The sequence below is a fragment of the Mus musculus genome, chromosome 15, assembly GCF_000001635.26.
Source record: "Mus musculus strain C57BL/6J chromosome 15, GRCm38.p6 C57BL/6J".
Classification (NCBI taxonomy): domain Eukaryota; kingdom Metazoa; phylum Chordata; class Mammalia; order Rodentia; family Muridae; genus Mus; species Mus musculus.
The window spans coordinates 19,768,994-19,779,114 of record NC_000081.6 but is presented as its reverse complement, the minus strand read 5'-3'; positions in this window follow the sequence as shown (position 1 = coordinate 19,779,114).

Here is a 10,121-nt window from a genome sequence, read left to right as displayed (position 1 = left end):
CCAAGTCTATGAAAGCAGAGGAAGGAGGAATTCTGCAAATTCAAGGAGAGCCAGGGATACTGTGGTAGTTTGAAAAAAAATTACCCCCACAGTATCAAAGGGAATGGCATTATTTGAAAGGATTGGGACTTTTGGCCTTGTTAGCATTTTGAAGTCTTATTGGAGGAAGTGTGTGTCTGTAAGTGGGCTTTGTGGTTTCACAAGCTCAAGCCAGGCCAAATGGCTTTACTCTTCTTCCTGCTTTCTGAAGATCTCAAAATAGAACACTGTGCTCCATTTCTAGCCCTGTGTCTGCCATGCTTCCTGCCATGATGATAATGGGCTAAATCTCTGAACTGTGAATCAGCCCCAATTAAATATCTGATAAGAGTTGTTGTGGTCACATTGTCTTGTCACAGCAAGAGAAACCATAAGACAGCTTCGAAGTGAAACTCAGTCTGGAACAACAGGAACAAAAAATGGATTTTTAGGTTATTTATATTCCTCCTCCCTCAGATAGAGGAAAAGTCTGTTTTCTCCATTGGGATGACACTGGGTATATCAAAAACTCCATACCAGGCCTCATATTTGGCAGTAGTTGACCAGTGTATAATAAACTAGAAAAGTTTTTATTATATCAAAGGTGGACTAAAAATCATGCTAAAACTAAATACACAGGAAAACTCACTCTACCCATATCAGTTCCCATCTGCTGAGGACACAGCCTATAGACTGTCTCCAAGTAGTGTTTTTACAAAGAGCTTTTGGTTCCCACCTGCTAAATGTGTTAGTAAGTTATAAGAAAAGCATATCTTATTATAGATTTATAAAGATTCAAGTTTCACTAAATACTGTTTTCTTCCTCTTCATGTGGCTGAAGTTGGGGGAAAAGTTACAAAGTCAGTCTGTGCTTCATGAGTAATGCTATCGTAGTATGTTAGTCTATAACTATCTGCTCACAAATGGGAGTTGTAGAGTTTGCTTGGCACATAGTTTTACCCTAGCTGCCCAGTTACAAATTTAAAGCATATGGCCTAAATTTAATTCTTTCTGTTTCTCAGATAGGAAGTGCATTTTATTTGAAAGTTAAATGACTAGCTAGAAAGGAATTTGTAAATAAGCTTCAATAAAATCTCATAGATACTGCAATATAATCATTGGAAATAAAATTAAAACATCAAGTTATATTATAATTAAAAATACATGCTATGTTTTCCCATCTAGTTTCTTTAGATATTGAATGTTTTGTGTGTTAATAATTGTTGTTCTAGAGGATTTGTGAGAGAGCTGCTATCAAATAATACTCTGCAACCCCATAGGAAGAACAACAATATCAGCTAACCAGAGGTCCCAGGGTCTAAACCACCAACCAAGGAGTACACATGGAGGAAACCATGACCTCAGCTTTATATGTAGCAAAGGATGGCCTTGTCGTGCATCAATGAAAGAAGAAGTCCTTGGTCCCGTGAAGGAAGGCTCTATGCCCCTGTGTAGGAGAATAAGAGGGCAGGGAGGCAGGAGTGGGTGGGTGGGTGGGGAAATGCTCTCATAGAAGAATGAGGAGGGGGATGGGATAGGGGTTTCAGGGTGGGGTTGGGAAATCGGGAAAGGGGGTAACATTTGAAATGTAAATAAATATAATATCCAATAAAAAATCCTACTCTGAAATAATGTTTTTCTGTCTCTCATTAAAAATATAATCTCTATTAATTTCTTATTTGTATTAAACAACTGGCTAACAGGGAATTTCTGAGCAAACTTAACTGAAAACTCTTAAGTAACATTAATAGAATCACTGAAAATAAAATTAAAACTTAACAAAGCTCAAATAGATATTTTATTGTGGCAGTTACTAAAGTGCTATGACAAAACTAATGTTTGGACAGTAATTTTATGTCAATCAAAAACATGCTCAATGTGTACTTTTGTGCTTGAAATTTTAATGTGATTATGGACTTTGCTTCTGAGAAACTTTGAGTTGTATAAAAAACTGATTTTTTTTTAGCTTATTAAATAAGCAGAAGAAAAAATTGAAGTCCTTAGACCTGGATTGTGACATTAATTCACTGAAATGTCATGGATACTAGGCATATGTACAAAGCCAATGAGAGGTATTGAAGTCAATGAAGAAATAAAATATAAAACTTAACAAACAATTCTTTAAGTGTCTAAAGAGGATCTCAATATGATTTTTCCCTACAGTTACTTTTATATAATTTCAAACTCTCATACACACACACACACACACACACACACACACATATGTATGTGTATATATATATATATATATATATATATATATATATATATATATATGAATGAGTTGAAACATGTATTTGAAGATGCATACTGCCAGCAATATGAAAATGATAAATGATCTTTGGCAGGAAGTAGACACTTGGGTCAGATGGACATATTTTAATTAGTTTCTGGAGCTATTAAGAAAGAGTAGACCCTAGTGAAACTATTTTTAAGTAGTTGGCGGTATAACACAAACAATTTTGTATCAATAAAAGAAGTTTCAAAAGCACTAAATGAAAGTCTGAAAATACATCCAAGAATTTACAAGAATGCTTTCTGGTGCTGTGGACCATACCTGAGTTGTTACACATGCTAGGCAAGTACACGACCAAAAAGCTGTATATCCAGACCCACAGCCAAGAATGTATAAGGTTTTAGTAGGTGATTTGATAAAGAAATTGTGGAAATGTCCACAAAACAAATGCAATTTCAAAATAAAATTGATCTATTAATCCATAAGATACACAGAAATGTCATGTGTGTGCTTTATTAAGGGAATGAAGGCAGTTTGTAAAAATGATAGATTATATTGTTCCAATTATGTGACACTGGATATAGTAAAAATAATAAAAGCTTTCTAGGTATCCAAGTGACTTAAGGAGGAGAAGTTACATTAGTAAGACTATTGAATACTGTTCTAAAATGGTAGACACATGGACCATGACAGAACATATAATAAACATAAAAGAGAGATCTCTAATAGGAGCATTATTTAATGACAACATACACTAGGCAATCAAGGTAATAAATACACCAAACCTAAGTGACTAAGTAAGGTGAGTCTCCCTCTCTCCTCTGTCTCAGCAGTAATAGAGTATAATATAGCAAAATACTCTCTCCTTTTTAATTCTATTTATTATCCATTCTACAATCGCACAATTTACTACAGAAAAACTAGTCTAAGAAACTGTGAAAAAGTTAAGAATTATAGAATGTTTATATTTTTACTTACTTGAACTAATAGATATGGTATGTACCAAGAAATAGTCATTGTGTTAATTACTGAACAAATAATTAAAATGTGTGTAGGTTCTATATTATCTCAATAGTCGAAAGCAACTTAAGACATGGCCGAATTCTTCAACTGTGCATTGGAATTAGTGACGTGTATATTATTTCTTTATATTATATACAGATCATCCAATTTTACCCATGGTAATTAAATTTACAAGCACTTTTATAATTCTATACTAATTAGCATGGTATAGTCTAATGATATAGTAAGTAATATTAGTATTCTTTACTATTATATTACTGCCACTTAATATTTTCTACACTTCTGAGGTAAACACAAAAGCGTGTGTGTGTGTGTGTGTGTGCATTGTTTTACACATATTAATTCCAGGGACTAAGTAAGTCTTGAAAGGATAAATCATAATGCATTGTCAAATAATTTTGTGGAATGACATTTATATTTACAGAAGTTCATTTTCAAAGTAAGTTATCACATATTGATTTACTTATTAATCACACTTCTCTATTGAGAAGCCTGCAAAGTCACAGCTTCATTTTATTAAGATAAAAGACAAAATTATGGCTATCATGAATAAAACTTTTAATTTTAAGCATTTCAACATGTACATATAAAGATGTATGTTACTTCGAGAGAATTTTTGATACATATCAAAGACTGTTACCGCTGATGACCTTTAATAAATTGGATTGATAAACAAAGGTTGTATATATGTCAATTTTTTCTCATTCAATTTTTGTTAGTGTAGATCATTTTCATTTGGACATAAAATGTGCTACATTACAATGGATTTGCTACCTGTATGTCAAAAATGACAACAATATTAACTCACTGGCTTTCCAGTGCTTGTTCTATGATTGCTTCTTCATCGATAGTTAAAAGAATAATAGTCTCAGCAAGTTATACACAATGAATAATTAAACACAGAAAAGAAAGACACTCAAAAATTATCTGATTAAAATGGTAGTATTAGGCAAATCCAATAAATACACGAAGAGTCTCAAAATATTCAAAAGGCTTTAAAAACATTATTAGAAAACAATAAGATGAAAAATAAGATTTGGGGAAGAAAACTGAATTTTATGAGTACTAAATGAGAGAATCTTAGGATGCAGTGTACAATCAAGGACCATATTCCAACTGCAGATGCCTGCCCTGAACAGCACAGTCCTCTTTAGATGCTTACTTGCAATCTCATGAACTGTTTACTGTATTTGAAGGACTTGGAGTTAAAGTTTTGTTCATGAAACTTCAACAGGCTCAACAGAAAATAACAATTGAAATAAGTAGAAAGAGAGAATAAAATTATTCACTCTGAAATTCAAATCCTTTTGTTTCTGTAATGAGAGTTCTGTGTGAAAAAAGAAATACATATATTTCCAAGAATATACATATACATATACATATGCATATGCATATGCATATGCATATACATATACATATACATATACATATACATGTACACGTACACGTACACGTACACGTACACGTACACGTACACGTACACGTACACGTACACGTACACGTACACGTACATGTACACGTACATGTGCACATACATATACATATATGAAAGCTCATCTTTCCTTTAAAGAACTTTTCTTCTTTTCATCCCAGAAGTAAGGGGAAGGTTTCCCCTATAGATGAAGATTATTAATGAAAGAATTAGGAAGCTGAGATTCACTACAGTCAGGATTAATATTAAAAAAAAAAGAAGAAGAAAAAGTAAAAGAATCAACATTTATTTGAATACTGGACTTAAAGTAAATCTCAACTCAGATGAAGATAAATAAACATGATATCTCCCAGAGCTTAAATAAACATTATTTTCAAATTAAAAAATATTATTAGTTTAAAAATAACTTGTTTCTTTTTTATTTTTTATTAGATATTTTTTTTTTATATTTCAAATGTTATCCCCTTTCCTAATTTCCCCACTGACAAGACCCTGTCCCATCCCCCCTCCCCCTGCTCACCAACCAACCTACTCCCACTTTCTGGCCCTGGCATTCCCCTATACTGGGGCATAGAACTTTCACAGGACCAAGGGCCTCTCCTCTCATTGATGACTGACTAGGCCATCTTCTGCTATATATGCAGCTAGATCCATGAGTCCCACCATGTGTTTTCTTTGATTGGTGATTTAGTCCCAGGGAGCTCTGGGGGTGCTGAGAGGCTCTGCCAGTGCCTGACAAATACAGAAGTGGATGCTCACAACCATCCATTGGACAGAGCACAGGGTCCCCAATAAAGGAGTTAGAGAAAGTACCCAAGGAGCTAAAGGAGTTTGCAGCACCATAGGAGGAACAACAATGTGAACTAAAAATAAAGTGTAAGAAACATTTCTCAGATGGGCATGGTGGCACACGCCTTTAATCCCAGCACTCGGGAGGCAGAGGTAGGCAGATTTCTGAGTTCGAGGCCAGCCTGGTCTACAGAGTTCCAGGCTACACAGAGAAACCCTGTCACAAAAAGGGGAGGAAGAAAGAAAGAAAGAAAGAAAGAAAGAAAGAAAGAAAGAAAGAAAGAAAGAAAGAAAGAAAGAAAGAGAGAGAGAAAGAAAGAAAGATTGGTTGTTTTCTTATTTTCTATGTGTAATTATAAGATGTAAGTTCTATAAGGGTTTTTGAACAAGTTCTTTGGCTATGAGGGATGTGAGACATATAATGAACGCACACCTGTTAAGGAGTCTCATGTGCACTGTAAGGAAAAAGAGTAAACTTCATACCAAAAACACTATCTTGCAATATATTGATGTGAAAAGCTTTAAGGAAGCGCAACTCTCTAAATATAAATTGTGATATAGTATATAAGTTACAACAGGAGAAAGAAAATTACAATTGATTTTGGGACAACTTATATTTCAGGACACATGTTCACAGGATGAATGGATATAATCTTGAGAAACTTATCAAATAAACAAAAATAATTCAGAAAAAGAGAAACTGGAAAAATGTAAGACAAGATTTATATGAAAATGCACTTTGAATGATAAACGGAACGGCTAACAGACAAGGAAACTATCTATTGAAAATTTATGTCTCTATACGTATGTTGTTTGTGCATCAAGATTACTTTATAAAATATTATCTGCAAATAGTGATATTTTGACTTCTTTCTTTCCAATTTGTATCCCTTCGACCTCTTTTTGTTGTCTAATTGCTCTAGCTAGAACTTCAAGTACAATGTTGAATAGATAGGGAGAGAGTGGGCAGCCTTGCCTAATCCACGATTTTAGTGGGATTGCTTCAAGTTCCTCTCTCTTCAGTTTGATGTTGGCTACTGGTTTGTTGTATATTACTATATTGCTTTAGTATGTTTAGGTATGGGCCTTGAATTTCTGACCTTTCCAAGACTTTTAACATGAATGGATGCTGAATTTTGTCAAATGCTTTTTCAGCATCTAATGAAATGATCATGTGGTTTTTTTGTTCTTTTGAGTTTGTTTATGTAATGGATTGTAGCAGAGGGTGGCCTTGTCATGCATCAATGGAAGGAAAGGTCCTTGATCCTTTAAAGGCTCAATAGATGCCGCTGAATCAAGAGCAAGGAGGAGGGGGTAGGTGGGTGGGGGAATGCCCTCATAGAAGCAGCAAGAGGGAGAATATGATAGTGTGTTTCTGGGAGGGAGGGAAACCGGTAAAGGGGATAACATTTGAAATGTGAATATAAAGAAAATATCCAATAAAAAAGATAAATAAATAAATAAATAAATAAAATATTAGTATTCTCCAAAGAAACAGGATAAACTCTTGCTCTTCATATAGAACATCAACATCTATATTTATAGTGCTTTGATAAATACATTCAGGGATGGATGTATCTTTGAATACTTTATGTAAACAGGGCAGAAAATGTACAAGAGAAAAATTCAGAACAATGTTGTATTAGTCAACTTTCTCATATTGTGCAAAATATTTAATAAAACACCAGAGGCAGGGATATTTATTTGCCTTGCAATTTCCATCGTGCCAGTCCATAGCAGTGTGGAGAATAAACAATTTATAACAGGTCAAATGTGGCTCAAAAAAAAATGTAGAATCAAGCTCACTGTTTACTTCCTGCTATATTTTTCTGTTTTTTGGACTCCACCCATAACATCATGCCACCATATATCTAATAGGTCTTTTCCTGGCTAATCCTCTCTGGTAATGTTCTCTCAAACACACTTAGAGCTATTCCACAATCACTTTTTAAATTATAAACCCAACTAAATTGACAATCATATTTAAGGGGCATTATTTTGCACAGTAGGGTAGCATAAGCAAATGAAGAAGCATATCAGATGAAGTGTCACAAATCAATAAACACACAAAAATAATACATAGTAAACAGAAACCAATTACAAGTATAGAACATAAATAATGACCAAAGTCAAGAATTTCATGACAACAGGACAGTAATCACAGAAGCTGTTGGAGTTCAGGTTCAGTAGAAGGTGGAAAGACATACTGCATGAGAATGGTCTTCATGTTAAATTTTGTAGTGGTAAATAAAACAATTTGAGTAGGTCAAAAAATTGTACAAAATTCTGAAAGTGCAGAGTAAATTTAATCAGAGGAGGACAAAGTGTTAGTGGGATTAGTGAGCAATGCAGAGTGCCTGAGCAAGACTGAAGGTCATGAGGAGGGTCATAGAGAACCTTGTGACGAATTTTGATGACCGAGACTTTACTTGAATAATCCCAAACCTATAACGCATATTCTGTGAAAACTACTGGGAAACAATCTTAGTTCAATGATTTGAAATAATTAAAATTGGTTTGAGATCAGAAAGACACCTGAAGTTCAATTTAATCATTGAAGATAAATATATTATTGGTTGCTCCCAACATAGGAGCAAATGGTACAGAAAAATGGGATGCTATCCAGCAGAGCAGAAGGGAGATGGGAAAAAGATGTAATGATGTTTTTAGGTTACAGATCCTCTGCTAACAGTAATAGTTTAAAAATAAAGGAATGGTGTTAATTCAGATTATGGTCTAGAAAATTTCCCAATCAACTATGCAGTCATCTTTCTTAAGTATAATTACTAAGAACAAAATGCTAATTAGATTACACATGTCCAACCACCAAACTTCAAAGCTAAATAAGTAGCTTTATCATCTGAGGTTCAAAAAGATTCCAAACCAGCAATTATGTATAGCTATTTCCAGTTTATTCTTGTGCTGAACTGCATTGTTTTTTACATCAAAGATATTTGTGAACTTTGAGGTAAATTCCATTTCCGGACTTTTGGAATTTTTGTAAGAATGCACATTTTCCTCTCTGCTCTTCAGAATTTGGACTTCATAAGAACAGCCCTTAGAAGCAGGGTGTGATTGCATACACTAACAAGATTTTGCTGAAAGGACCCTGATATAGCAGTTTCTTGTGAGACTATGCCGGGGCCTAGCAAACACAGAAGTGGATGCTCACAGTCAGCTATTGGATGGAGCACAGGGCCCCCAATGGAGGAGCTAGAGAAAGTAACCAAGGAGCTAAAGAGATCTGCAACCCTGTAGGTGTAACATTATGAACTAACCAGTACCCCGGAGCTCTTGACTCTAGCTGCATATGTATCAAAAGATGGCCTAGTCGGCCATCACTGGAAAGAGAGGCCCATTGGACATGCAAACTTTATATGCTCCAGTACAGGGGAACGCCAGGGCCAAAAAGTGCGAGTGGGTGGGTAGGGGAGTGGGAGGGTATGGGGGACTTTTGGGATAACATTGGAAATGTAAATGAGGAAAACACCTAATTAAAAAAAAAAAAAAGAAGAAGAAGCAGGGTGTGGTGGTACACGCCTTTAATCCCAGCATTCGGGAGGCAGAGGCATACTGATTTCTGAGTTCGAGGCCAGCCTGGTCTACAAAGTGAGTTCCAGGACAGCCAGGGCTACACGGAGAAACCCTGTCTCGAAAAACCAAAACAAAAAAAAAAACAAAAAAACAAACAAACAAAAAAAAAACCCAAAAAACAAAAACAAAACAAAACAAACAAACAAACAAACAAACAAAAAAAACAGCCCTTAGTTCACACTTTAAGGTTTTTCTAAAGTGTGAAGAACTTACTGACAGTCTCTGCATGTTGACATCATCATCTGCAAATAATAATTACTGCTGGTAAAAAGAAATCATTGTAAGAAATTAAAAGGCAAATTGATATAGGTGGTGAAAACCCACTTTTATTAGATTTTCTGGGTGTTAGCGTGTGCTAGAAGCCACATTATGGGGAAATGTGGGCTTAGCTTAGTTGGCCTGTTGCAGCAGACCACAAACCCTTGGAGGAAAGTAAACAAGTGCCTACATGCCTGTACATGGTATAGTAGTGAAAAAATAAGTACCTTCTTATTGGGTGAATACATTGCTACTTTAGAGCTAAGCTCATTCTCCATAGACTAATTCCTATCCAGCCAACTTGTCCCAAGTCATTGCAGAGGATATTGTAATGGATAATCCTTTTAAGAATGCCAGACATCTCAGAATGTCTCAGGATCAAACTTAATGATGTCTGGAGAACTTCCACAGGGGCTTCTGTGTATATGTCAGACTCCTTCATTAGATTGTAAATCCTTGAATTGGAGAAACTATCTTTTATTCACTTCTCTATGCTTCGTAGCACCTTGGCAGAATACCTTGCATTTAATAAGCCAGCAATACATATTGAGTTGAACGAAGATATGCTTAGCTTCAAGATCCAGCTCAGATGTCACTTCAGTAGTACTTTTCTGCATCTTCCATGCAGAACTGATTATTCCCTATGCTGTAGCAGAGATGGACTTGGCAGTAAGAAACAATATGCCTTTTAGATACAAAATTGTTTTACCTGCACATAGAAGTATGCAAATGATTAAAATGAATAATCTGTATTCCCCTTTCCATGCATGT